At 43.3% G+C, this 27,860-nt stretch overlaps 1 protein-coding gene across 3 annotated transcripts in view; it reads left to right on the top strand.

Annotated features, from left to right (window-relative positions):
• Nucleotides 1-27,860, top strand: part of GRM3 (glutamate metabotropic receptor 3) — a 151,592-nt gene that overhangs the window by 27,619 nt on the left and 96,113 nt on the right. Inside the window, exon 1 of one of the 3 annotated variants that reach the window (XM_053407388.1) lies at nt 21,372-22,204. The exons of 1 other annotated variant lie outside the window; for it this stretch is intronic. The gene's annotated coding sequence lies outside the window, so the exon portion shown is untranslated. Of the gene's footprint in view, nt 1-21,371; nt 22,205-27,860 lie in introns of those variants that run through there. One more of the 3 variants, XM_053407385.1, reaches the window with a different exon arrangement.

Raw genomic sequence — 27,860 nt, 5'->3', positions numbered from 1 at the left:
GGATAATTTGGGACAAAAAGTGAACATCAATACAGAAACTATTCAGAAATTGATACAGGAATCTACTTTGACATGGCAAACTGCGGAGAAGGCTAGGGAGAAAGTTGTTGTCGTTGAACCTAAAGTAACACAACTGGAGAGAGAGAGAGAGTCCCAGCCTTACAGATGCAACTTGATGACCATAAGTTGATGCCTTCTATGATTGAGTTTAAAGAAAATCAGATTTTGAGGATCAGAGCTCTACCTGAACTGGAGAAGGAAAGTTTGATAGATCCCCTCACCCAGGAATTTGTTGACTTTTGGGACCTGGACTTGGGTCAAGAAGAGATTAAAATTGTGAGGGCCTTCAGACTTGGAGAAATTTTGAAAGACGTCCCGAAATATCTTTTGGATCTTAGTTTTAACTACGGAGATTTGGCTGCCCTGTCGAGAAGGAATAAAATCATCTCTAGGTGGGAGTTTCCCCGAGATCTACTCTTCAGTCTCAAAGGAAGGAAAATAAAAATAAGATCAGTAGAAGACAAAGTAAAGTGCGTGTATAAATACGAAGAAGACTTGCAGACTTGGAAGAAGACTTGGAAAAGACTTAAGAGCCTCGGACAGAAGATTACCAGGTTGATGGACTATATGGAATTGGCGAAAATGACTGGCAGAATCCGAGACCAGGGAGAAGAGATGGTGGAAGAAGATTGGAAAAAGTTTAAAGATTATTTATGGAAATATTGTAAAATTAATGAGTGTTAGAAAAATGTTGGAATGAAGCTATATGGCTTTAGTAGAAATGTTACAAGGAATTAAGTGCAAGTAGATTATTGGAGTATTAAAGGTAAAATATGTTAAGATAATTATATGACAGAACATAGAGGAAGATGGAAAGGAATTGCTGAAATAATTAATAGAAGTGGAATACAAAAAGGGAGGTGTGAGGAGGTCGCTGAAACAAGTGAATGTAAGATATGATATTGAAATGGTATGATGTGTGTTTTAAATTGTTTTTGCTTTGTTTTGTTCAGTTTATTGTGTTAGTGTAGTGTTGTGTATTGTTTATATATTGTATTGTATTGTTTTTTTCTTTTTTCTCTTTTTCCCCCTTTCCTTTTTTCTTCTTTGTAATCCTTAAAAGTAATAAATATTATTTTTTTTAAAAAAGTAGTTGCTTAAGGAAGAACCAGTGAAGGAAGAGTAGGTTGCCTTGATTTCTATTCCCCATCCCACTTCAGGTAACTTACTGCAAGCTTGTTGCTTACTCCAAACGTACTCCATAGGCACAGGGGCTCCTGCAATAACAGCTGGATACGGCTTTGCACTCCTCACTGTCAGTCAGGTTCCGTAACAAAGCTGGACCAATGTAGCAACAAATGCTTCACGGGTGTGATGAACACCCTGACTACTGGAGAGAGGGATGGTGTGTTCCGTTTTGCTGCTTGAGACGAAACAGGAAGATGCTGCCCCATCATGGCTGAAGTTTCCCGTGACTGGTTGCGCAGTTGTGCCTGCAAAGCAGCAGCAACAACTGCAGGTCCCAGTGAGATCTTGGCAGGCAGGAGTGGAGGCAGCAGGGCACCCAAGGGAGCACCGCCTCTTGGGGTTCTGCTGCTCGAGGCAGCTGCCTCAACCCACCTCATGGGTGGGCTGGCCCTGACTAGAGCTCACTCAGAGGAATAGGTTAATTCGTTGGCAGGTAGGATTTAGGGTACAGAGTGACTGCAGAGACATGCCAGTAGTAGGGGAGTAGAACAACTCTTTATGGGGGCAGAATAATGAGGCCCCTTGGAATGATTTGAGGGTCCTTTATTATATGTTCTTGGTTGCCATTAAGATATCCAATGGAACCAGAAACACACACACTTGGAAATGTAACGCCCCCAAACATTTTGAAGGAAGAGGAGCCCTGTGATGGACAGCTGAGCCAGACCAGAGTCGGGTGGTGCAGTGCCTCAGAATCCCACCTCTCTCTGATTGGCTGCCAAGAGTGGAGCCAGCACTTTGGGAGAGAGAAGAAAAGGTGCCATTTCTGAGAGATGGGCAGAGAGGGTTAAGGTTGAGAGTTTGGGAAGGGAGAGTTAATGAGTTTGTTCTGGTCTCTGTGTGGAACATCCACTCTGAGGAAAATATCTACAGCCAGAGGCACCAACTTGCACCCCAGATGGTGTGTGGGGGGGTCTAGTGTTGCACATGCAATGTGATGTCATGACATCATGCATAATGCCACATGTGTGTGATGCTGGGCTCCGTGCTCGGGCCTCCTTCCGATGCACAAGGTGTCCCACTACTACCCCCTGCCTGCAAAGGCAGCCCAGGCCTCCGCCACCTCTGCCACCCACCACCTTACTGGGGTGCCGGCTTGGCCAAGGCCTCCGCCGCAAGGCCTCCATTGAGGCCCACTGCAACTGCCGACCTCCTTCTGGAAGTGTGGTCCGGCTTCTAGAGGTACTTTTGCAGCTGCAGCAGCCCTCAAGGGCGGCTTTGTGGGGCCAGAGGACAGCTTGACTTAGTTGCTCTGGAGAGCCTGCCAAGAGTGAGCAGGCAGCAGGCAGGCAGGCAGGCAGCAAGCAGCAGCAATGGTTTGAGGGGTTCTGAGCCGCATTTGTGGGCAGGGGGTGGCGGGGTGGCGCATGTGGGGCACGCACATCATTGGGAGGAGGCCTTCTCTGCCCCCTCAACATTGGGAGGGGAGCTTGGCCCCTTGCCTGCAAATATTGAGGGGGCTGAGGGGGCCTCAGCATCTCCAGCTAGAGAAAGGAGTCTCTAGGCTTAGATACAAAGACAGGAGCAAGGGGAAGGCTGAGTTTGAGTCAGGAGAAGGAGAAGCTGTGAGGATACTGTCTCCTTGGGTTGCATGTCAGTCAGGAGGAGAGAGATCCTCTGAAGACTCCCAGACCAGTTAAGAGGGGCGTGGGGATCCCCTGGAACGTTGATACTACCGGAAGTGAGAAAAGGTTGGGAAATCAACAGAAATTTCCACCTTGTTTAGGAACCAAAGTGTTAGGCGGTAACACCTAAGCAACAACTAATTTAAGGAATTGAAGTAACATAAACAATTAAGCTGAGCATTGACCATCTAGTCTAGAAACATGTAACATCTGAGGAGTAATGACCGAATTAAACAATTGATGTTTAAAAGAAGCTGTGTGTTACCTCCTGTGTTTAGAAGCCTGTATCATTCAGTAGATTAAGTATTATTAAGTTATCTGTTTCCTGAAATACTTTTATCTCCTGACATATTTGTTTTACCAACTTTGTTCTGTAAAATAAATCTTTCTTATTTGGTCAACGTCTGCCTGAGTCTCCAAGTATCTAAGTTTATCCTCACATAAAAACCCCTAAAACAACCCGTGGTGGTTTTTAGAGTATACGGGGGTGGGATCTGCTTCAAGACCATTTTTGTTTTCTCTTCCTTCTCATTACTGCTGGTTACAGGATGGCAGTAACCCCTATTGCTTTATGCGCCAGGAGCAATAAACAGCTTCTGCAACAGATTAGTGTCTCAACTTTGGTTCTGCATTTGATCAGCCAGAACAGCTGTTCGCTAGTTGCTGTATTATGAGGCGATAGAGATTATCACTTAAATAGACATTAAAACTCATGGGGTGATCACGTCACATGTTGAAAAACAGATTTGTTTTTGCTCTTGGAAAAAGTACAAGTGTTTCACTGCTACTTAATTCAAATATACCATGAAAGCAGCAACTCTCAACTTAGATCTTGCAAGTCTGAAAGAGAAAGAAATATTTGATCTGCCACAGGCCCCACTTAAAACCCCCCACAAATGGAGAATATTGGGCTTTGTTTTATTTTCATCCTTATGTAGGAGCATATTTAGCTTGCACAGAGAAGCCCACCCTGTGACATTCATTCTGAAGCTGGCAATTTCCAGAATGTCTGACATGCAAAAGTGGGCATGTGATAACTCATGAATGAGTCTGTGTAGAAAGCTCCTTTTCTGGCAAAACAGGATTTTTTTACAGTTGAGATAGAAGAACTATTACAAGCTGGACTAGGAACAGGAGGGTGACTCTGGTTCATATCCCTGCCTAGCTATTGTCAGCACACACGACATGGAGTTCAGTAGTGTATTTTAATTCTTTATTCACAAACACAACTTACAGCTTGGCACTGCCGACTGCTCCATCGAGCAGTTGCCAGGACTGAGGGTCTCTGCCCTCTACATCCCCCAAAGACCCCTCCTACTCCTCTGCAGGATGTTTCCCTAGCAGCCTTAAACTATGAGGGAGGGGCCTCAGTGCCCTTTCTTCTGCTACATCGGAAGCCCTCCATGCCCTTGGAGACAAGGGGGGAGGAGAGCTCGGCAGTAGGAACAGCAAGCTCCTGGGCTGCTTCTGCAGATGCTCTCCTCTTCTCCTCTGTGAAGCCTCTTCTTGCTCGTTCCCGCCTCCAGCCATCTCCCTCCGCCCTTCACCTTCTGATCTGTCCTCAGCCTCCCACCACCACTCTCCTGGCTCTGAGCCTTCCTCTTCCCAGGCTTCCCTGCGGGGCTCCCCAACTGGTGCCTCCCCCCACTCCTCTCCATCCAGCCAGTCCTTGACATCTATGAAGCTCACCAATAATCCTTCAGTGAGTAACCATCTCTTAACCTAACTGTGGGGATGCTTATAGGATATGGGGAGATACAGTCATTTATCCTGCCCTGGTCTTCTTAGAGGAAGAATGGAATAAAAATGGAAAGTAAATAGTCATTTAATGATCACTGAAATCAGAATCAACATTCAAAGAACATACATTTCAACTGATAATGGCAATTAAATTTTTGAACTTGAGTTTCTTCTTGACTATGCATTGTGGCACAGCTTTTCTTGTGTGCATAAAGTATAGCAAGTAATGAAAAGCTTCTTGCATTTGCACATTCTTGACTGGCATGCTTTGCACCTGCACATGGTCATCAGCCGACATTTGGGTGCTCCCAAAACACCATCTGCTTCTTCCCAGCTGCAATCCAAGAGACTCAGCATTGTTCAGTCATGATCCAGGTGAGCTTCTGATAGCAATGAATGCTGTGAAGAAGCATTTTGTGATAGAGCTGGAGGCTGGGGGAAGATCAGCAAGAGACGTCAGTGCACCAAGCCTGCAGTTTGACTTCTGCGTGGGGCACCTGTGTCACATGATGGTGAGTGTGAGGGTCCTGCTCTTCCACCAAGAGAACTGAAGTGGTGCCTGGTGAATGTATAAACCAGGGGGAGAAACATGATCCAGTCTACATTCTAAAGGTCAACCGACCTCATTCACATTCTCCAAAACACTATGAGAATGGAAGCACAGCTGTCCTTCAAAAGTTGCCCGTCTCCGGGTTTCACAAGGCAGTTTTCCAGCCACGCAATGTGTACAAAAGGGCAAAAGTGTGTGTAAGCATGCATGTGTTGGTGACGATCCCGTACGTGGCCTGATGATCTGGATCCCTTCCTGTCTGGGTTCAGGCCTGCGTTTGGGACTGAATCTGGCTTGGTCTCCCTGATGGATGACATTTCTTGAGAGAAAGACAGGAGGAATGCAGCCTTGCTTCTTCTGCTTGACCTCACAGCAGTCTTTGATGTCACTGTCCATGGCCTTCTTCTAGACTGACTCTGTGGGATGAGTATCAGTGGCACCACACCATGCTGGCTCCATTCCTACCTGCAGAGTTGTGTCCATAGAGTTGCCACGGGACAGTATTTTTTGATGTTTTGAATGATGTTTGTAATGATATCTTTGTTTATTTTGTTTCTTTATGTTGTATTCTGTCTTGTTACATTTCTAAAAATGTTATCCTATGGAAAACTGCTTTGCAAAAAAATTAGTATTGGAGAAAATGCAAAAAAACAAAACCAAAACCCTTGTATATTAGGTGTATATTTTACTGAGATGCTGATAAATTTTCATTGGGACTTTTTCAAAATGCAAACTGAAGTGGAAATGTGGACAACTGAATTTAAGATTGGAAAAATGCAAAACTGAGAGAAACCTAAATTGAAAGGTTCAGCCATCCCTATCCAGGACCCAAAGAGCAACATCACATCCGAAGTAAAGAAACACAGGCGATGGGGAGCATTGTGTTGTTCTTTGGCGCTTTGCATTTCTGAAAACACCAATCTAAAAAGCCACATCCTCGCTGGGAGGAAAAATATGCACTCAACCCTGACACCTCCTCCTCCACATATAATAAGCTGGTATCTGTTTTTGAGTCTGTAGCATATTATAAATGGCAGTATTTTTATTCATGAGAGATTGGTCAATGAAAACTGTAAATCCTCTAGGAAAGCTTTTTCTTCTTCTAAGCCCACAATATATCCCTGAGCAGATTTTCACACTGCAGTTCTTTTCAACACTATTTCTGCCATTCCTCCAACAGAAAGCATCCCTCAGCCCTCCCCACAGTTGCACGTTCCATAGGATCAGCAGACACTGCAAAAACGGAGCCATTGCCACGCATGACTCTGTGGCTGAAAGGTGCTAACAAGGGTTTGCTTATTTACCCTGCCAGTCACACACCTCCCCCATCGACATCTGTGAGTTTGAGTTTTATTTGAGGAAAGTGTGTGCAGGTTTACTATATTTAAAACATTTCCCCCCTCAGCATAGTTCCAGGCAGAAAATGGAACAGAATTGTTGTTGCATTCACTCAGATTTTTTGAAAAGGCAGCCACCCACAAGTTATTAATTTAGGATATTCATATCTGAGTAACCCCCTCATTTCAGGGGAATGCTAGTTTTGGAATATTGCAAATGATTCCTGCTTAACTTAGCCAGTTATTGTTTGGCTCATTACACCAGCAACAATAGATGATAACATTTCATTGCTTTTTGGACAGTGAGCTAGAATAGTAATATTACTGTCGAATAATTGGCTGAGTGTTTTGTGAGCACAGCAGGGACTGTGTGCCACAGAAACAGCTATTCCACATAAAGACCGTTCTGCAACAGTGCAGTGTCCTCTGGGGATTGTGAAGTGCAATCCCATCGCCCTCTGACCATCGGCTGCGCTGAACGGGGCTGAATGGAGTCACAGTCCACAGCATCTGAAGTGCACCAGGTTGGCTGCCCCTCGTCTACAGGAGTCTATGCTGCCATCCTTCCCCAGCAAAGTGCCTTCCTGATGTTGTAGACCACAACTCCCGTCATCCCTGAGGCTGGGAGAGGCTGCTCTGTGCATGGCTGGAAGGGCGACACTGGTCATCCACCGTGGTCATCCACACCTGAATCAACACATGATCCTTGAGGCTAGTGGGTTCAGCTGGAGCACTGATGCTGTCAGAACAGGATTGGGGGCGGAATTCCAGTGCCCCACTCAGTATAATGACCAGATGATTCCAAATGCAGTGCTGCCAACTTATTGCTTTCTGTAATAAGCAAAAACATTCCTGTTATCATCTAAAGAGAGGGTAGAGCATTGAATCCAGAGTCTAAAATAATGCAGAGTCTAACTGCATTATTGTTCTTGCAGGTGGAGATTAGAGTTCAATAAGCAGAAAGTAACAGCTCTGTTGACCCGGCTCAGACAGAAGGCTAAAGACCTAATATTCCATACCCTCCAACATTTCACGGAGGAAAATGAGGAGGCTCAGGGAGATTTTACTAATTATATCAGTTACACATAGTTGAATGTTTTGTGTTGTAGCTGTCAGGACAGGCAGGACTGATGTGTGGACAGAAGGGAAGGTATCTGTGCTCTTCTCTCTCTCTCTCTCTCTCTCTCTCTCTGTGTGTGTGTGTGTGTGTGCGCGCGCGTGTGTTTGCCTGCTACCCCAATGTCTGAGCAGTGTGAGATTCCAGGGGTTTCAGGGTTTTACCCAGGGTTCATGTTTTCTTTGACATATGCTTGATTTACTCATTTAGACAACCTGAGCTTGCAATGGAGGGGTCCAGAGCATCAATACCACAAAAGAGTCTTGTTTCTCCCAAAGACGCAGCCTTGGACTCAAGCAGAAATCAAACATTGCTCTCAAGCATTGCTCTAACTCTCTTTCTGGCTTGCTGCTTTTCTTCTAGGTGACATCACTGCAAAACTCTACTCCAAACTCTGGCTTTCTCTCTTGAGGGACGGGGTCCTACCCATTTGCTATTTTTCAACAAGCCCCTTCACCCCTCCATCACCTCACCAGGAAGCTACCGTATTTTTCGCTCTATAAGACGCACCAGACCATAAGACGCACCTAGTTTTTGGAGGAGGAAAACAAGAAAAAAAAATATTCTGAATCCCAGAAGCCAGAACAGCAAGAGGGATCGCTGCACAGTGAAAGCAGCGATCCCTCTTGCTGTTCTGGTTTCTGGGATAGCTGTGCAGCCTGCATTCGCTCCATAAGACGCACACACATTTCCCCTTACTTTTTAGGAGGGAAAAAGTGAGTCTTATAGAGCAAAAAATACGTTTTCTTCCCCAGCAACACCCCAAACTTATAACAAAATATTTTATTAAGGAATTTCTGTACTGCCATGTAGCATCACTTTACAGGACAACTTGCAAATTTAAAAAATCAATACAAAATTACATTCACAACTATCTATCATCTATCATCTATCTATCATCTATCATCTATCTATCTATCTAATTTGTGAATGTAATTTTATATATATATCCCATTCCACAAGCCTCCCTAAAAAGCAAAGTTAGCATGAAACAGAAACAGAGATTTGCCAATAACACCTATCAGAAAACATGGACAGATGTTGTGTGTATTATTGATGTCTTGCCTAGCCAATCTAGAGACTTCATGTATCTTGCCAGTCAAAGAGGCTGATGGTTGCACACCAAGAGTGATCAATTGTCCCACTCTCTCAGAAGAATATAATTCCACTAAAGAAAACAGTAAAGTTTCTGTTTATAAATTGCACCTTCCAGTTTTAACCAGGGGAGCAAAGGAAGATCTCTGCAGGATGTTTAGACAGCAATACAAACAGATGGATTCGCAGTGTGTGTGGAAGCAGAAGTACACTTGCCGACATAATAAAAACAGGCTGAAGTGGAGCTTTTAGACTCACAGAAGCTGTTGCCTGTGAGCTGCGGGTGTTCTTATTTTTGCACAAATTCTCACATTAATAGGGAAATGTCACTCTGCCGCCTTGCTTGGCATGTGGCAGGTCATAGATATGATGGGATTATAAAGGAAATGTCTCCATGTGTCACTGCCCATGATAGCAATGCACTGAACTTTATGGCATGCTCTCTTAAGAAATTGAAAACTGGTCTTTGAATTTAACCCACTGATGGCTTCTAAGTGGCTCACAGCTTGATAACGTTGCATAACCCCAATAAGCAAAGCTAGCATCTCAAGGCATCCAAAAGCACCTTAAAGAAAATATGTAAAGTAGGTCATCCGTATGGGAGGTTTGTGAGGCTAGTAAGGGAAATATTGTATTGCCAGCTTGTTGTGTTTGAAAGAGAGAAAACTGGAAACAGCTTGAATGCTCACAGAGTATCAGACTATAGCAGCCGCCTAATGCTGACTTGAGTAAAAAGCAAAATGGATCGGATGATATTGGTAACATAATCACTTACCATGAAGCCAGAAGCCCCCATGAGAGAATGAGCACAGCAGTGTCCAAGTTTTGACTTGAAATTTTCCATTTGCATCATCTTAAGAAAGCCTTTGCCAACTGGATGCCCCACAGACAGTGGAGGCTGCTCCACTGCTCCTACTAGTTGAAATGTTAAGCAAAAGTTTCTACTTCCTCCCTCCCTCCCTCCCTCCACCCAGCAAACAAATCTCAGTGTCAGACTCTTTCATGTTCCATATGTCCTTGCATAATCCATTGAATTTAGAGATGTTTCTTCTAGGGACATGGCTTTCATACTCCCAGTTTCTGGACAGCCTGCAGCCAATGTCAGTTCAAAAAGTTTGACCAGAAGCTCCCAACTATCTGTCTCATGCAGAAACATTTTGTTTTCCCTGCCCTCCTGCTGTCATGATGGCAATCTTATGAGGGATCTAACCTTAGCAGGTCTACCCTTTTGGTTAGACCTGGGAGCCAATAATCTGTTCTGAGCATGCTCAGGGTTGTTTCCTTGGTGGCCACACCTCCAAACAACTCAAAGCACATTCTTTGTAGCTAGTCATGAGAAGGGTGTGGTTTGTAGTTTGAGCAGCTTGTTTTTTATTCATATTTGTTAGGCGTGAGCAATGGTGTATGCAGTGTGAGACTAACATTTATTTATTTTTACTTAATCACTTGCATCTAGTTTGTGAATGGGATGGAGGATTGGGAGGCGGGCACTGTGTGTGTTGCAACTTTCAGTACTTGTGTGCTATTGGAACTGCAGTGTTTGTGTGTGTCTTTAGAGCTGATAGAAGTATGGAGATTTTGTATGTCTGCTTTCTTTAGGTTTGACAATTATTTATGTGTTTGGCTACTGTTGGAACAGGATGCAGGGCTAGATGGGGCTTTAGTCCAATCCAGGAGGCTCTTTTACTGTGGTGATTATAAGATGAACTGTTTAGACAAAGAATGCCTGTCATTGAAACACCTTATTAAATACAAAGGTTCCTCACTATTGAGGCAGCTGCACTCTAGACATGCTTATGTCATTTATTTCTGAGGCTCACACTAAACATGTTTCCCCTGCTCAAGTCTGCAAAAGAAGGCTGTGGTTTTTGAGTACTTCTTGATGCTAATAGTAGGGCTGGGCGATATCAACATTTTCAACATACTGATATATCACGAGCTAAACATTGCAATGTGCTGATATATAATGACGTCTGAAATAAGGATGGCAGTATGCAGAGACATCAGCTGGCTTCACGGTTTTTTCCTGCATTGTGATTTTTGCTGGCGCCTGCTCTGGTGATTTGCTGCCTGCAGGAGGCAGGGGAGAGCTGAGCCGAGAGAGTTAGCAGGGGTTGCAGGAATCAAGAGAAGCATTGCCTGGCTTTATGGTTTTTCCCACATTGTGATTTTTGCATAACACACACACACACACACACACACACATTGGGACTGGGCAATATATCAATACAGTGGTACCTCAGGTTAAGAACTTAATTCGTTCTGGAGGTCCGTTCTTAACCTGAAACTGTTCTTAACCTGAGGTACCACTTTAGCTAATGGGGCCTCCTGCTGCTGCCGCGCCACCGCCACACAATTTCTGTTCTCATCCTGAAGCAAAGTTCTTAACCTGAGGTACTGTTTCTGGGTTAGCGGAGTCTGTAACCTGAAGTGTTTGTAACCTGAGGTACCACTGTACATTGTGAAAAATTGGTTTGAAGTCCACATCGTAGTAATGGTTTTATAATATTCAACATGGCAAAATATTGCAAGTCATGATCAATGTGTGTGTTATGTAAAAAACCATGACGTGGGAAAAACCATGAAGCCAGTCATGGCTTCTCTAAAGATTCCTTCTGCCCCTGTTTTTCTGTACCATAACATAACAGTTTTAACAATATGTTAAAGGTAAGCAAAAATGTATCAGTTTTAGACCCCTAAGTATCAGCAGTTTGCAGGACATGACTCTGTTCACTTCTACATAGTTTCATCCTTATTCCAGACATTGTGATATATCAGTGATATCATGATGTTTAGCTGGTGATATTTCATGATATATTGCCAGGTCAAAAATTATGAAGCAGATATCACGATATGGACTTCAAACCGGTTTTGTACGATATAGCAATATATCGCCCAGCCCTAGCTAATAGTTAAACCCCTGGGCTGCATTAGAGTAGAAATTTGGTAAATCCTTGGAGGATAGGTTTAGCAATGCCTATTAGTTATGGAAACTCTATGGCACCACCACCACGAGGGGCTGAATGCACAGTATATCAGTCGCTGGTGAGGAGTATTGGGAGAGGTTATTGCCTTCATGCCCTGTTTCTTGGCTCCCTGGAGGCATCTGGCTGGCAACTCCAGGCCTTGAGCTGTCCAGTAAGATTCTTCTTATGTTCCCTCCTGCTGTAGATAGTAGGATTTCCACTGCACCTCAGCTCATGGAAGAAAGTTAAGAGTAGCTTTCTCAGCTTGTAATTTTGCAAACACATGGCCCATGCTTGGAGTAAGAGACTGGCCTGTGTTCAGAGCATGGGTAGGAAAACTATGGCCTTGGGAAACCAGGAAAACAATCGCCTTCTAAATCTGGCCCGCGGACAGTACGGGAATCAGCATGTTTTTACATGAGTACAATGTGTGCTTTTATTTAAAATGCATCTCTGGGTTATTTGTGGGGCATAGGAATTCATTCATCATCATCCCCCCAATATAGTCCGGCCCCCCACAAGGTCTGAGGGACAGTGAACCACACCCTGCTGAAAAAGTTTGCTGACCCCTTCTCTTTTTCATGCAGAGTCATCATGCATATAGAAGAACAAGTCTTGCTGAAGCAGCAGCAGCATGGCTTCCACAATGGTAAGTCCTACCAAACTAACTTTTAGGCTTCTTTGAGAAAGTCTATAAGGAGTGATCTATTAGATATTGCATATTTATGCTTTCAAAATTATTTTAATAAAGTCTCTCACCAAGGTCTCCTGAGTAAGCTGAGCAATCACGGGATAAAAAGAGTAATTGGTTAAAGAACAGAAAGCAGAGAATAGGAATAAATGCATAGTTCTTCCAATGGAGGAACATATGAAGTGAAGTCTTCTAAAGATTAATTTTGGGACCTGAGCCTTTTAATTTGTGTATAAATGACCTAGAGCAGTGAGCTGGCCAGGTTTGCTGATAACAACAAATTGTTTGAGGTGATAAGAACCAAAAGAGATTTAAAGAGTTCAAAAACAATCTCCAAACTGGGCAAATAAACAGTATGGCAAAGCCAATTCGTCCTATGGAACTGTAAATACATATACTTTGGTGCAAAACAACAACAACAACAACAACAACAACAACAACAAATAATTTGCATATGTACAAATGGGATCTGAACTGGAGGAGACTGCCCAGGAAAGAGACCTGGGGCTCATAGTGGTTACCTTGATGAAGATGTCAACCCAGTGTGTAGCAGCTGTGAAAACAGAAAATTCCATGTTAAGAAACATTCTCAAAGAAATAGAGAAGGATATTGCCTATAACATAATGCCATTAAACAATCCAATGGTGAAACTGCACTTGAAATGCTGTGTTCGGTTCTGATCTCTGCGCCCCCAAGAGAGATATTGCACAGCTGGAAAAGTCTCAGAAAATGGCAAATGAAATGACTGTGGGGCTGGAACATCTCCCCTATGAGAAAAAGCTGCAACATTTGGGGCTTTTTAATTCAGAACAAGGGTGAGGAAGTGGAGACGTGACAGGTGCATAGCATTAATGTTTGGTGTAAAGAAAGTGGACAGAGAGACATTTTACTTCCTCTCTCAAAATACTAGAAACAAAGTTCACTCAGTAAAGCTGAATTCTGAAAGATTTAGGACACACACAAAAAAGTCCTTCTTCATGCAATCTATAAATTATGGTATTTGCTACCACAGGATGTAGTGGTGGTGATCAATCTGGATAGCTTTAAAAGGAGTTTAGACAAATTGATGGAAGATACGACTTTCAATGTAATAATGGCTCTGTACTGCTTGCGATATTGGAGGTTGTGTGCCTCTGAATACAGGAGACTGGGGAGCCCAGGTGGAGAGCACTCTTTGTGTCCTGCTTTTGGGCTTCCCATAGGACTCACGCTGGCCAATGTGAGAACAGGATACTGGACCAGATAGGCCTTTGATCTGACCAAGCAGGGCTCTTTGGGTCTTATGAACCTGGTGGATCTTGCAAGGCAGGAGAGGGGTAACAACCAGCAGAGTTTTTTCACAGCTTAGTGGGTGCAGTCTAACAATTAAAAAAATCACACATTGCTCTCCAAGTCCAACAACAAAACAATCTAACACCAAAGCCAACGTATAGAATGGTCAGGTCTACTTCATGTAGTCCTACTCACAGTAGACCCACTGAAGTTAATGAAAGTGACTAACCTAGGTTTATTCATTTCAATAGTCAGAATAGACTCATCGGACAGAATTGACTCGTCCTGCTCAGAATAGATGAATTTGGAACTTAGCTGACTGCAACTCGGGGGGGTCTAGAGGCTAAGCAAAAGTAAATATGCTTTACAGAACAATAAACCACTGTGAGATAACACTTGTTTATTTAACCAAGGAGGAAATGACACATTTTCAAGTGTTACAGTAATTTCAGAGCAGATCAGCAGGCCATTGGTCCCAGCCAGAAAATTATATAAGGAATTTTACTTTGAGTTCTGTAATAGAATTTCTTCTGTTCACTGGCGGATGATGTGAAAAATGTTATCGCGAAGCTGCAGTGACACATTAGAAACTAATATGGCGTTTAATCAACTGCAATATAAACCCATTATTTCAGTCATGGCAAGCTTATGAAAGGAAATCATCCCCATCAAAACACTTTGAGTTCCCCTTGATTTACACTTCAATGTGGATTGAAAAAGTTTTTTTAAAAAAATCTTTACACCCTTTTTTACTACGCTGATTGTGTACATGGAAAAAGGTAATTAAGGATGTTAAAGGGTAACAACTATTTCATGCTATGTGATCTTGAATATGATGAACCCTTCTTGAAATGTTGATCTAGCTTCCCTAAGGATGAGTCAGTCTGTCGTGCATTTGCAGTCATTGATTTTTCTGCAGTAGCGTGGGAAATTCTGTCATCCCACCCACAGGTCTACATCAGTGGTGTAGGGCTGAAATGGCAGTGTTGGGGACATTACACACGGAAGGCCAGTTTGTTGACACATCTGCAAACCATGACCCTCATCGTAACAGCTAAACAACATTACATTGCAGATTCCTTGAAACTGCCCTTTCTTTTCTGCTTTTTCATTCAGCTGTGGGTGGCTGTGGTCATGCAAAGAGGGAAGCCTGTGCGATGGGGAACCTGTGGTTTTTCAGATGCTGTTGGACTCCATCTCAAGAGGTCACAGGAGTTGTAATCTAGCAACATCTGGAAGACCACAAGGTTCCCAACCCCTGGTTCATTATTTCCTGACCATGAATGTAAACACACAGACCGCAGACTTCATGGGAGGAGTTTATCCATGTTGGTTGCAACTCTTATGAACCGCCGCTAGAGCTCTGAAAGTTGCAATTAAGTGGTGTTTAATGACAGATTTATTTATCTGCTGTCTTTATCTCTGCTGTCAGAGATGACAAGGGATTAATTTCCAGAAGCTCTAGAGTGCATTGTTCACCAACAGGATAGAAAAATTCTATCGGGTGAGTGATCTGGGAGTGGGAGAAAATTTCAGCATTCCCAAGCACCACTTAAGATGCTGGAGATCAATCCAACAAAAAGATTTGCCACTTCTCCGATCCTTCTATTTTCTCTTTAACTATCTACACCTATAAATTAATTGGGAAGTTATCTATGTGTCAGTTTAAGTGCTTGTGCAAAATATGACCTGAGGACTGACTCAAGTTATTAGTGATGGTGCTCAGGAGAACATAAGCAGAAAGCTCAATTTGAAATATAAATCAAAGAAATATAGACACAGACAGGAGATTCTCTATCTCTGAAAAGTTTTCTTTGGGGTTGTTCTGTGGTGCTTTTCAGCCTTCCTTGTTAAGATTTATGCCACTGGTAAGAAAAATGGTGTGTGTGGGGGGGGGGAGATTGGAATTCTAAGCATTCCAAGGACACACCATTTAACTGTGAGAGGACTGGACTACGAAAGTACGTGACCACAAATACGAAGAGTTTGAAAGGCCTCCCATTGACAGTTAATGTGGCAAGAGCACTGTTTGAAGAAATCAATGCATAGATGGGGGAAATGATCCTAAGAGAATATATTGATACAGTGCCAGAATTGTAAGAAAAGGAGATGCAAGCTGCAGACTCAACTCGGGGGAGGGGGGAGCCAAAGGGAAAGAAGAAAAAATCCTTGAATCAGAGATGCAGAATGGAATGCAGAATGGAATGGCAGAGTTGTAAATGGGTGAGCAAAGGCTGGAAGTAACAGAACTGCCAAATACTGGAGTTTTGATTTTGGAGAAACCCCCAGGAGTGGAAGTACAGCAGAGAAAGGATAGAATTTGCGTGCAATTTGAATGGAATCTTGTCCCTCTGGTTAACTAGAAGAAGAGGAGAAAAATGACAAACAGGATTGATGTACTGATATATGGATACAGGACTGATATCTGGATGAAAATGACACAGGAAATGGATTGGGATGTGAATTAAGATTTTAAAACAATTGAACTACTATACGTTAATATACAAATGCAGTAAAAAAAAGTTTTCTTTTGGAGGAGGAGATAAAGAATAAAGAGGGAATGTTTTATAATTGTGAAGGCAGTAACTGGAGAATCTCCTTTAGAATTTCTGCATTGAAAAAAAGTAAATGAACTGGAGAGCTCTGGATGGAAGGTGAGGAAAACCATGTCCAGTAAAGGGAAACATAACTGAGTAACCCAAATTGTGCATCTGACTATTTTGAAGAAATTGTGTATACACAACTGACAGGTGGATAGCTGGAGGTCCTTTTATTTATTTCTTCTCTCTTAATTTTTATATTTCTTGGTAGCGTATTATTATCCCTATATTCTTACTCTCTCTCAATGTACTTTGGTAAGAACTATATACAAATGAAGGGGAAGGACAGTATGGACCCCATGGGAGAGGCGGGTCAGGGGAGATCTCAGAGGGTGGGAGGCTGTGAGAAGAGAAGGATGAGCCCAGGTGAGAGCATGGCTTCCTCTGTAGGGGATGAAAGTTGAGATACAGTGGTGACGGAGTTTCTTTTTCTGTTTCTTCTTTCTTCAGTTTCATTCTTCTCTTTATTTCCTGTAGATTAGTTTCTTTCGTTCATTGCATTGTATTTCATTGTATTGTGAAAATGTATTGTGAAAACTTATTTATTGTGAAACAATTTTTAAAAATCCAAAAAAAAAGGAAACACAGAGGCTGCTTTCAGGCAAAACTTTATTCCTTCTTCTTGGTGCTTCCTTACCTGCTGTTTGTTTGTTTGTTTGTCTGTTTATTATTAATTTATTTATACCCCATCTTTTTCCTGATAGAGACTCAAGGCAGTTTTACAGATAAAATAAGAACAACTAAAAACATTGGCGGAAGTGCTGGTGGTGGTCGTGGGGACAATTATTAAAAAACAATTAAACACACACACACACAATTTCAATTAAAAACATACCAGCAATCACAGCACAAATAGGATGGCAGCAGCCCACTCATTAAACATCAGTTCCCACTCACTCACATATCATAAAAGTTACTTCTAGAAAATAAGCAGAATTGAGTGCTCATTTTGATGTTAACTGTTTCTGGGGTGTGTGTGTGTGTCAGTTTGCAACCCTGTTAACTAGAAAAATCACAGGAATGTTGCACTGTAAATTCTCCATTTACTGGAGAGCCAGTGTGGTGTTGTGGTTAAGAGCAGTGGACTTGTAATCTGGTGAACCGGATTCGATTCCCCGCTCCTCCACATGCAGCTGCTGGGTGACCTTGGGCCAGTCACACTTCTCTGAAGTCTCTCAGCCCCACCCACCTCACAGAGTGTTTGTTGTGGGGGAGGAAGGGAAAGGAGATTGTTAGCCGCTTTGAGACTCCTGAAGGGGAGTGATAAAGCGGGATGTCAAATCCAAACTCCTCCTCCTCCTCCCATGGTTTTTCAAGATAACACCACACAAAATTTGGGGTGATATCCTTGCTTGAGGTTCTTCCCCACCATTTCAAATTCAGTGAGGCATGGCAATATATTGATCAAAGAGCAACAGAGCCATAATTCAAAAGGTACTACAAGTACAAAAGGAATGTGAGAAAATGCTAGCACAATAACTGGTCAGATGAACACATTAAACCCCACATCTGAATGCAGCCACACTCATTCACTGCATTCTGCGGATGATACTCCCCCCGCCCCCGTTGGGAGCCTCCTGCCTGGGGGAGGGGTCAAGACCAGAGCCAAAACTGGGTGGAGAACCCTCTTTGCCCCACCCCTCTCTTCATCCACCCCAGAGCTGCCCCAAGACATTGTGCTACCTGAGGTTAAAGGATAAGATAATGACTTACACCTATTCCATGTGCTCCTACAGACTCTGCAGGCAGCTGAATCTCCTTTTAACACTGGCAATGGGATAACATCCCCCCACTCCACTAGTAGACAACAGTCTATGGGGTGCATGACAGGCATGGGCACACATATCTTTGGCCAGAGGGCTAAGCAGGAGTTGTTGGGATGGCCTGCTGCTGCCCCACAAAAGGGCATTGCTTCACCTTGCCCAATGAGGGCCAGCCCTGTGCCCCTAGCATTGCCCCCCAGTTTTCTCCCTTCTTCTCCACCTGTACGAACACAAAAAATAGAGCAGCAGGTTGCCCCCACCCCCATGGATCTGAGAACATGAAGAAACATTCAGAAGTGCCAAAGTATGCATTGTATTTGTCATTGATAGGTATATATATATGGCTGCCACATGGCAACTGACCCCTCCTTTCTGCTGCATTATTTGAAATGTCTTTGCAAGAAATTTCTTCCCAATACAGTGGTACCTCTGGTTATGTACTTAATTTGTTCTGGAGGTCCGTTCTTAACCTGAAACTGATCTTAACCTGAAGCACCACTTTAGCTAATGGGGCCTCCTGCTGCCACCACAATTTCTGTTCTCATCTTGAAGCAAAGTTCTTAACCCGAGGTACTATTTCCGGGTTAGCAGAGTCTGTAACCTGAAGTGTATGTAACTTGAAGCATATGCAACCCGAGGTACCACTGTAATTATTTTGTTACGTAGCTCAACTGTTCTCTGGATTCTCAAATGTTCATACAATATTTATCTAAGATATTTCATTTCAATATTTGATAAGTGACAAAGGATGCCATTTCATAGGTGTTAGTACCCAGTGGTGGGAATCCAATATTGTATAGCATCTGATATCACTATGAATTTCTGGGCCAGAGGCAATCTGAGGTGAGGCAAGGAGAGAGGCATGGTCAGTATTCACAAATGTTAGGTAGAGAAGGGAGCCCATAGATAGGGGGAAAGCTATCTTGGGCAGCATTCTTATGGCAAACGCAATACATATTCTGGCCCAAATGAAAATCCTGGACTGAACATGAAATGCTTCAGTGTGCATTGGCCTTCATGGTGAAAACTGTGTGGCATAAACCCAAGACTTGCTCCTCTATTATGCAACGCAATTATCCTTGCTAATTTGACTGATTCTTCTTATTCTATTAAATCAATTCTTAGAAAACCATCTCTCAACCCAACCACTATGGGCAATTATCACCCAGTCTCAAATATTCCATTCCTGGGCAAGGTGATTGAGTGGGTGGTCACTGAACAACTCCAGGCATGCCTGGAGGATGCAGAAAGTTTGGATTCTTTCCAGTCGGGTTTCAGACCCCATCATGGAAGCTGCCTTAGTTGTGCTGGTCAATAATCTCCAGTGGGCTTGGGACAGAGGTGAAAGCTGTTTCCTGGTTCTGCTGGATCTCCCAGTGGCTTTTGATACTGTCGAGGACAGTATCCTGCTGGACCGTCTAGAGGGGCTGGGAGCTGGGGACACTGTTATGTAATGCTTCCACTTCTTCCTCCTGGGCTGTGTTCAGGAAGTACGGGGAGTGAGTGTTCAGACCCTGAGCTCTCGCTTGTGGGGTGCCTCAGGGCTCCATCCTCTCCCCCATGCTTTTTAACATCCACATGAAGCCACTGGGAGAGATCATCAGGGGGTTGGGCTGGGTGTTTAGCACATGGGTGCTACATATTGTTTAAGTGACTGTGTTATAATTTATAGTATTGGAATGTGGGGGTTTTTTTGTATGTTGTTATATTTGCTGTTGTTTTTCTATGGTATTATGAAATGTTTTTGGAGTGTTTGTTTGATGCCCAGGTAGCATCCCTGTTTCATAGAATCATAGAACTGTAGAGTTGGAAGGGATCCCGAGGGTCATCTAGTCCAACACGCTGCAATTCAGGAATTTATTTGTTCTAAGCCACTTTCAGCACAAATTTGTGTGTGTGTGTGTAAAAGTGGCATACAAATAAAATGCATGAATGTTGGCAGGGAGGGAGAGAATCAGGGCAAAGAAGCCCTGTGTGGGAGCATCTATGGAGTGACAGAGTTAGAATGGAAATGATTCTGGTAGGTTTAGGAAATGAAGAAAATGAGTTGTATTCTGTCATCCTTAATGACAGAAAGTTTATCACTGCAATGTTGTGTGTGTGTGTGTGTTTTAATATGAAGAGCTTTATAAACATTTAAAACAAATAATTGAAATAAATATACCATATATTTGTTGAGCAGGATATGAACTCTCTCTCTCTCTCTGTATGTGTGTGGTTTGGGAATGAAATATGTTGTTCTGCTGCCCTGTGGTGATAAATAAACACTTCTTTTTTGATTGCCAAGATCACTGCAGGGTTATTTCCAAAGTTTTTTAGAGTGAAGAAGAAACCAAATTTATTTCTCTTTACAACATCCCCTAATTTCGGCTCCACATAAGGCACTTCCTTGTTGCTTCCGAGCCTTTTTGCCCCTTCTTTTACGAAATGCTTCTCGATATTTAATGGCAAGCGTGACTGCCAACAAAGCACATGCTACTTCTATGAGACAAATTGCCAAATTATCCATTGCTTGGGTTTGGGTCGAGTCTTGTGCACTCCTGCATTTCACTCTTCATGATTTATACAGGTTGGTTTTAGTGAGGACTTTAATTTATGGTTTTCTTCTGTTGCATGCTGCCTTGGGGGGATTTTTAATTTTGAAAAGTAGGATATAAATAAATGTATTTTCCCTAGATGCATCCATAGCTAGCTCTCAAATGATATTGTACCCGTACAGAGTTGGACCACTGCCCCCAAGGTTTTTTGGGAGAGGGCAGCTGAATTATCTTCATTCTAACAGTTTTCACCTCCATGTGTTGAAAGACAATGAGCTTCCTAACACCTGGCTGTTCTGGTACAAGTCCTTCATTTTTCATATATCTATCTATCTATCTATCTATCTATCTATCTATCTATCTATGAAGTTATACTGTATTAATAATAACTATATACCTGTATGTATTATACTGTGTACAATACCTAATATATTAAATATCCTAAAAGATTCTTAATTTTTATCATCATGATAACTCCCCTGTTGATTGTCATCTACCAGAGAACATAAGCACACTTTATTAAAGGCACATTTTAAATTCCAAACCAAACTGTTATTAAGATCAATGAACCACAGTGAGGAGTTTGTGAATGGCTGTTTCTCAGAATAGAGACAATAGGAGAATCTAAGTTGCTATACCACCCCGGACAGAAGCAGGCAGAGGCAGCGGATAATGACCCTGATTTTGCATTCCAGCCTCTCTGTGTCATCCCCCGCCGCCCGCCCCCCGCAACACTATCCAGCTCCCCCAAGCCAGTGGGTCTTGTCTACCTATCGCTGCGGGAAAGATGCAAACAACAGGCTGCAGCATCCTGAGCGTTCTCGGGGAAGGGAAACGGGCGCGTCTCCCTCTCCGCCCGGCCCAATCACAGAGCATCCCGCGGAGATTGATGAGGGCGTTGCTAGGAGACGGCCGCGTCTGGTCCTCCAGAAGCAGGGACCGGAGGGGCTGGGGCTCTTGCCCGGGCTGCAAGTGGAGTGAAACAGCCGAGGGGGACGAGGCGCGCATCAAAGTCTGCCTCTCCAGGGCTGTCACTCCGGAGCAGAAGCAACACGGGGCTGCAGCGGGAGGAAAGGCAGATTTAGACCTCTCAAGGGCTACCTGCCGGTTTCAGCTGCCGGCCATGCGAAGTTAGCCCCATGTCCATCCTGCTAGCCCAATCCTAGGCAAGCGATCAGGGGGGGGGGGTCGCCCGGAGCTCTGGATTTGAGGGCGGCAGAGAGTGTGTGTGTGAGAGAGAGGCGATAGGTTTGGAAGGGAGCAGCAGTCCCCAGATGCGGGGCTGCAGCAAAGCGCATCACTTGGGGACAGTGAAACTTCTCCGATTTGGGGCTGTGTGGGGAAGGGTGGCGGGTGGAGGAGGAGGAGGGTTTGGGAAAGGGGGCCGATCTCCGCTGCGCGCTGCCTCTTCCCGACGCCCCCTGGCCCCCACCCGTCTCCGCTCAGGCCAGCCTTGATGCCCAGAGGGGCGGGGGGTCAGGGGGAGGAGGAGGAGGAAGAGGAGGAGGACCACCTTCCCCAAGGAAGAGGGTGCCGGCATTTCCCCGGGGTGCCCCCACAGCTCTTTCGGATCTCTAAGGACGCCCGCCCGCGCTATGGTGACGATGTGGAGGACCAGAAGTGCAGCCGCCGCCGCCAGCGAGCGTCGCCCGCCCGCGCCAGGTAAGGCGACATCCTCCGCCTCCTCCTCGGGAGAAGCTGCCCAGGACCGAAAGCGGGCGAGGGCGGCAGGGGGAAAGTTTTCGGCGCAAGGGCTCGCTCGGGAAGCGTCGTGGTGTCTTCGGGATAAGCTGGGCCAGCAGCCCAGGCGAGCAAGGACTGAATCCGAAGGGGATCCGCGCAGAGAAAAAGCGAGAGCTCAGGAGCCCTCCAGGAGGAAGGTGGAGTCCTGCAGTGGCTCCCCAAATATTATTATTTATAATAATGTGCATTTGGAATAGAGAAGGTGTTGTGGTTAAGGATTGCTGAGCAAGCGGGTGGGCTGGATGTCCCCCAAGACCCCCTCCAAGACTCTAATCCTCTATGATGGACTTCATGTTCTGGGTCAAGTGTGGTTTGACTCTGGATTCGCATGCCTGGATGGTTAGCGTTGGTCTGCTCCTCCCGGGAAGTCTTCGAACTTCGTATTCAGGGGATGGGCAAGTGGGAAAGGGTTTGCAGCAGAGCATCTCTAGGGACCTGGCACTTCTGCAGTGGGGAAGAGAGCAGAGAAGCAGGGGCTGGAAATCCGGCTTGTTTTATTTCCTGGGTGTAAACGGGAGCCTTCAAAAGATGTAGCAGGTGTGAGCCCTCTTGTTCTCTCTTGACCTCTTCCTGCATGCCCCAAATAAAAAAGAGAGCGAGGAGAGAGAAATTTGAGAGAAGCAAATGGCATGATGAGACTTGCAGCCAAGAGGGCTTTACTTGTTTGTTTGTTTGTTGCATGAGGTTTTTGGCTCTTAAATCTGATGGCCAATAACAAACAGAATTTCCTCCTTAAAGGCAAAGCAAGAGTGAAGAGATTCAGAACACAGAAATGACCAGATATAGTGGTTAGATATCTAAACATTTTGGGGACAATCTGCCAGGAGGTGCTGTGCAAGCCCCACTGAATGCTCCTGCAAAGCTCCCATTTATTTCCAGGAGACTTGCATGAGAGAACTTCCTGTTAGGTTGAGCTGTCAGAGTGTGTTCATTATTTTATGTAAAAATGTCAGTCCTCAGACAGGGGGGCCAAAACAGAAGATCACCTTTGGTTCCTTGTTCCCATTGTGATTCCATAGTCACCAATATTCTAGGGCAACCTACCCAAAGCACATTTGTTTAGTTATGAAACTATAGCCCAATCCTCATTTATATCTTTCTTTTCACTGTTTTCTCTGTTGGCAAGACCTTTCTCATTTTATACTCATTTTTGTATGTTTTGTGTATATGCATATTCTTTTTATGCTTGCTATAGAAGTTATCTTTGCCTTTGGAATGTGGGTCATATGTATATATTTAGCACTATACATAGTTTATGTCAGTTATTTTCCACACCTTTTAATTTACTGTGTGCATTTTAATTTCAAGTCTATTTGCTTAATAATTTTACTGTTTGTACCAATTTCAGAGGAATGGGGTGGAATCCAGGACTTAGCTTTAAAATGTATTTATCTAAGAAAAGCAATTGTAGCTCTGTGTTTTTTTTTAATCTTTAAGAAATGCCATTAACTGATTTGGTAAGGAAGTGATCAAATTTTAGTTTTAAAATACCTTTCTTGGCAGAATGTAAAGTCAAACAGCCTAAGGACACTGACTTAGCCTGAATTTCCACTCATACAATCCCTTGGTTGGTTAAATATTCATGAAAACAATTTGCAAGGTGTAGAAGTCACCTGATCAAATATATTGTCACAGAACAATGGCTGTACATTTTGAGGATATTCCTCTCTCTTCTGCATGAATGATATTGCTTGCTGCTTGCATGTTTTGATCCAGGCAATCAGAGTAAAACCATACTATTTATTTACTCTAGACGAAGCTGCAAGTGAACACATTTTAAAAAAACAAAAACAAAATCATGGTGCTTTAAAATATTTGAACATAATCTTTCAGTTGTAGGGCAGATCTGTGAATATGCATGAGAAACCTTCTTGACCCATTAATTAGTGAGTGATCAGAGCCACAGAACTTCAATGGTGGAAAGAGACACAGCTCAGCCTTTTGTACTTCTTTGTCCATAAATATTTTACCCCTGTATCATCCATTGTACCAACTATCCAAAAACTATCAATGTTTCTGTGATCAGCTGTTGTAGAGCCATAAGAACACAAACAATTTTTCTCAAATTCTGTACCATGGAGACTAAAATAACTTAATAATATGAAAATAAAAAACTGTGGGTCTTTTAAGGTGCTACAAGACTCTTTGATGCTGCTGTTGCTGTTTTTTTTAAAATGGCATTTTAGGGGGTGCTATTTGCCAGCATATGTTCAAAATACATTACATAAAATGCAGCATTTTTAATAAATATCAGCGAGAAATCATCCTCCCAGTACTGAGAACTGTGGTTCACATAGACATAGACATCAATTGACTACACTTGGTGGCTATCAGCTGAGTACATGAGCTTATTGTTTCAAAATCAATTTATGTGGAGTGTGTTAGATTTGTGATCACATTTTCACACATGCTGGTCTTCACCACATGTTACTTGCATTCTTCACTAGATGAATCTGCCATGAGAATCAGCTCAGACCCTATAGGGTACAGTAATATATAGCTAATGTTCTGTGCTGTGCTATCTTTGAACAGATTCAGCCCATTCTTAAGCATGTGTACTAAACCATGCTATCTTCAAAGCCGCTCCCTCCCAGGTAAGTGTGCATAGGGTGGGATTCAGTTTACTCAGAATAGACCTACTGAAATTAATGGACCTAACTTAGCCATGTGCTAAAATTTAGTTGAATTCCACCCACAGAACTGCAACTTCAGTGAAACAAAAACCTGAATTTGAGGGCTGCCAACTCTTCAGCCTTGCCTTTGATCACAGATTGATATGCAGAGCAGACATTAGCAAGTAATAATGTTTAGCTCTATGGTGTGAAGAGCTTCAGATTGTAGTTTTTCCACACATCAAGCTGCCACTCAAGGCACAGGAGCAGGTCAAGCTGATTATCCCCCCCCCCTTTCCTGGTTAGTTTAGAACCCTAATAAATAATGTGGGGTTGGCCTTAGCTGAACCTATAATTTCCAGGTGCAAGTGTAGAAATAACGAGGGAGAAAAAAGTGAGCATTGTGCTGAGAACCAGTTGCACGGAGCAAATGTTTCACACAGATATAATCAGTTAATCTGTGTTACAACTATGACATCTTTTCCTCTAAAGAATAGGAAGGGGTCCATTCCAAGTGCAGAGAAACTTAAGCACCAGGCTGCCACCTTTCTTTCCGACAGAGGCCCTTAAAAGGGGGCATGGTCAGCTAAAACCCAACAATGAAAGCTTTTTAAGGACATGGGGATCAGTGACTGAACTGAACCTCATGCAGTTCTGCCTGCCATGTAGCTGGTAAAAGGCAAGAGCCTCCCATTAATAAATAGGGGCTCCAATTAACACAATAACTAAATTGAACACCGAAGGCTTTTGATAAGGCAAAAATAAAAATCTCTTGGGTTTTCAGATGTGTGAATGACTGTAAGCTGGCTAAACCATCACATCACCCTTAAGTCATGGGTGCTTTAGCTGAGTTTCCTCCATTGCAGGGGGTTGAACTAGATGACCCTCGGGGTCTCTTCCAAATCTCTGATTCTAAGTGTTGCCTGCAAACCAGCTGTAAGATACAAGAATGAATTTTCCAGCTGAAGTTACCCCATTCCTAACACCCAAAGCTCCCCTGTGTCCAAATTATCATAGGCTATGTCAGTTACAGCTACAGAGTCTATCCCCCCTATTTTTTTCTCTCAGCGACTGTTCCTTTGTACAATGAAAACATTTTCAAAACACATGGAAACAAGATGCTAATTCACGGCCTGACTTAGTTCATCCTGCCATTTGCCCCAATCCCCAAACTTTAGCTCATTGAGAATAAATAACTTCTTACCTTTGATTTCCGGTGCAACCTAGTTATCATGACAAAGACTGCAGTCCTAACCCCATTTTCCTGGCAGTATACCCCACTGAAGTCAATAGGACTTACTTCTGAGTAGACATGGTTCAGCTTGCACTGTCAGTTGACCTGAATTGTAGTTACCAAATCAACATAATAACTGCAAGCAAAACAAGGTGGAACTAACATTATGAAGCACTGTTAAATTGATGGCCTGTCCTATGAAATGTAGTGTAATTTTAAACTGGGAGTGAGTAATTCAGTGGAAAACTATCTAGGAACACAAAAATCATGGACAAATTACTATCATATTCTGGGTGACAGAGGACAAACCCAAAACGGGTATGATAGAACGTGGGCTTTAACACACAAACGGAGAGCTGTTGCTAAATGCTGGGAGACTGTGCTTCCTCGCTCTCTGCTTAATCTAGCCCACATGGTTCCTTCTTTCTCATTTTCCCTTTCTCTGTCTAAGCAAGGTTCCAGCCCTGAAAGTACATGGACTGAGCAGCAAGAAACTAGAAGACAGGACCAGGAAATAGACATAGCCTCTGTGCTTGGCACATATCTCTACTCACATGCATCTAGTGCTTCCCTGTATTTCATGAATCCTTCTTCCCAGACTATGACAAAATTATGAGAACCAGCATTCCAAATTCTGCAAAAGGAAACCCTCTGAAACGGGTTATGCAATGCAAAACCTGCATTGCACACCTGCAATCATGGCATTTATTGTACAAATAGCTAATTGCCAAAAGTTTGTGAAGCAGGTATTGGTAAGCTCTGAAGAGGAGAGAGGGAGTCTTCTTCTCAAAGTAAAAATACAACTGAACATGCATAAGCCCTTATGGGGCCCAGCTTCACTTTGTCAAAAAAACAGTAGAGAGAGATTCTACTTTTTCTCTAAATGTTTCAAGTCATTTCAGTCATTTCAAATCTCTCCCCAGGATTTATTCACATTATTATTTTTTGGCTAGATATCAATATTGCACGTGTAAAATTTCATTCACATCTACAGCTGTTACAAAGAGCTTCTTTCTTCCCAAGCCTAAGACTCATGCGCCAGCGCATGACTGCTGAAGAGAAGTGATACACCAGCAGCTGTGCTGGTGAGGCAGTATCACACAGCAGGATATTGTGGCAATTTTGAGCACAATGCTGATGGAATCACAGAGAGATATATCAGAATAGTTAGCATCAATATATCATGTTAAGTGATCAAAGTGGGTCCTTCCTTTTGGGGGGAAACCCAACAACACCAGTGAATTGGTGGGATCAGGCCATAAAGGTCCATCTCTGCTGATATGCAAAGACGATAAGGTTATAGGAGCACTGCAACCCACACAGCCATTAGGCAACAGAATGCATATTTCCTTTGGACGAGGAAGGTGGATAATTACTGGGGAACATTCCAGAATTAAACACACAGTAATGCATTTAAACATTCCCAATCTCAGTAAATTAAATTGTTATACTTAACATCATCTGCAACGATTCACATGCACACACAAAAGGTTGAGCACCCAAATCTTGTGATTCTCAGCTGTGCAAGAGGTACCTTTCTGGCATTACAAGGCAAGCTCTGGCGCACAAGACCCTTAAGCATATGGAGGGTGTGCATCTGCCATAGGATGAAAAGGATGCAACCCGCAATTTTAAAGGAGAACATATCTGATAGGACAGTTCCAGGAAAACAATGAGCTACTTTTTATAGGAAAGTGAGTTAAGCTTCCTTGCATAGACCTGAAATCCC

Source organism: Podarcis raffonei, chromosome 10 (assembly GCF_027172205.1).
Source record: "Podarcis raffonei isolate rPodRaf1 chromosome 10, rPodRaf1.pri, whole genome shotgun sequence".
In the NCBI taxonomy this organism is placed as follows: Eukaryota; Metazoa; Chordata; class Lepidosauria; order Squamata; family Lacertidae; genus Podarcis; species Podarcis raffonei.
This window is presented reverse-complemented; position numbering and strand designations above follow the sequence as displayed.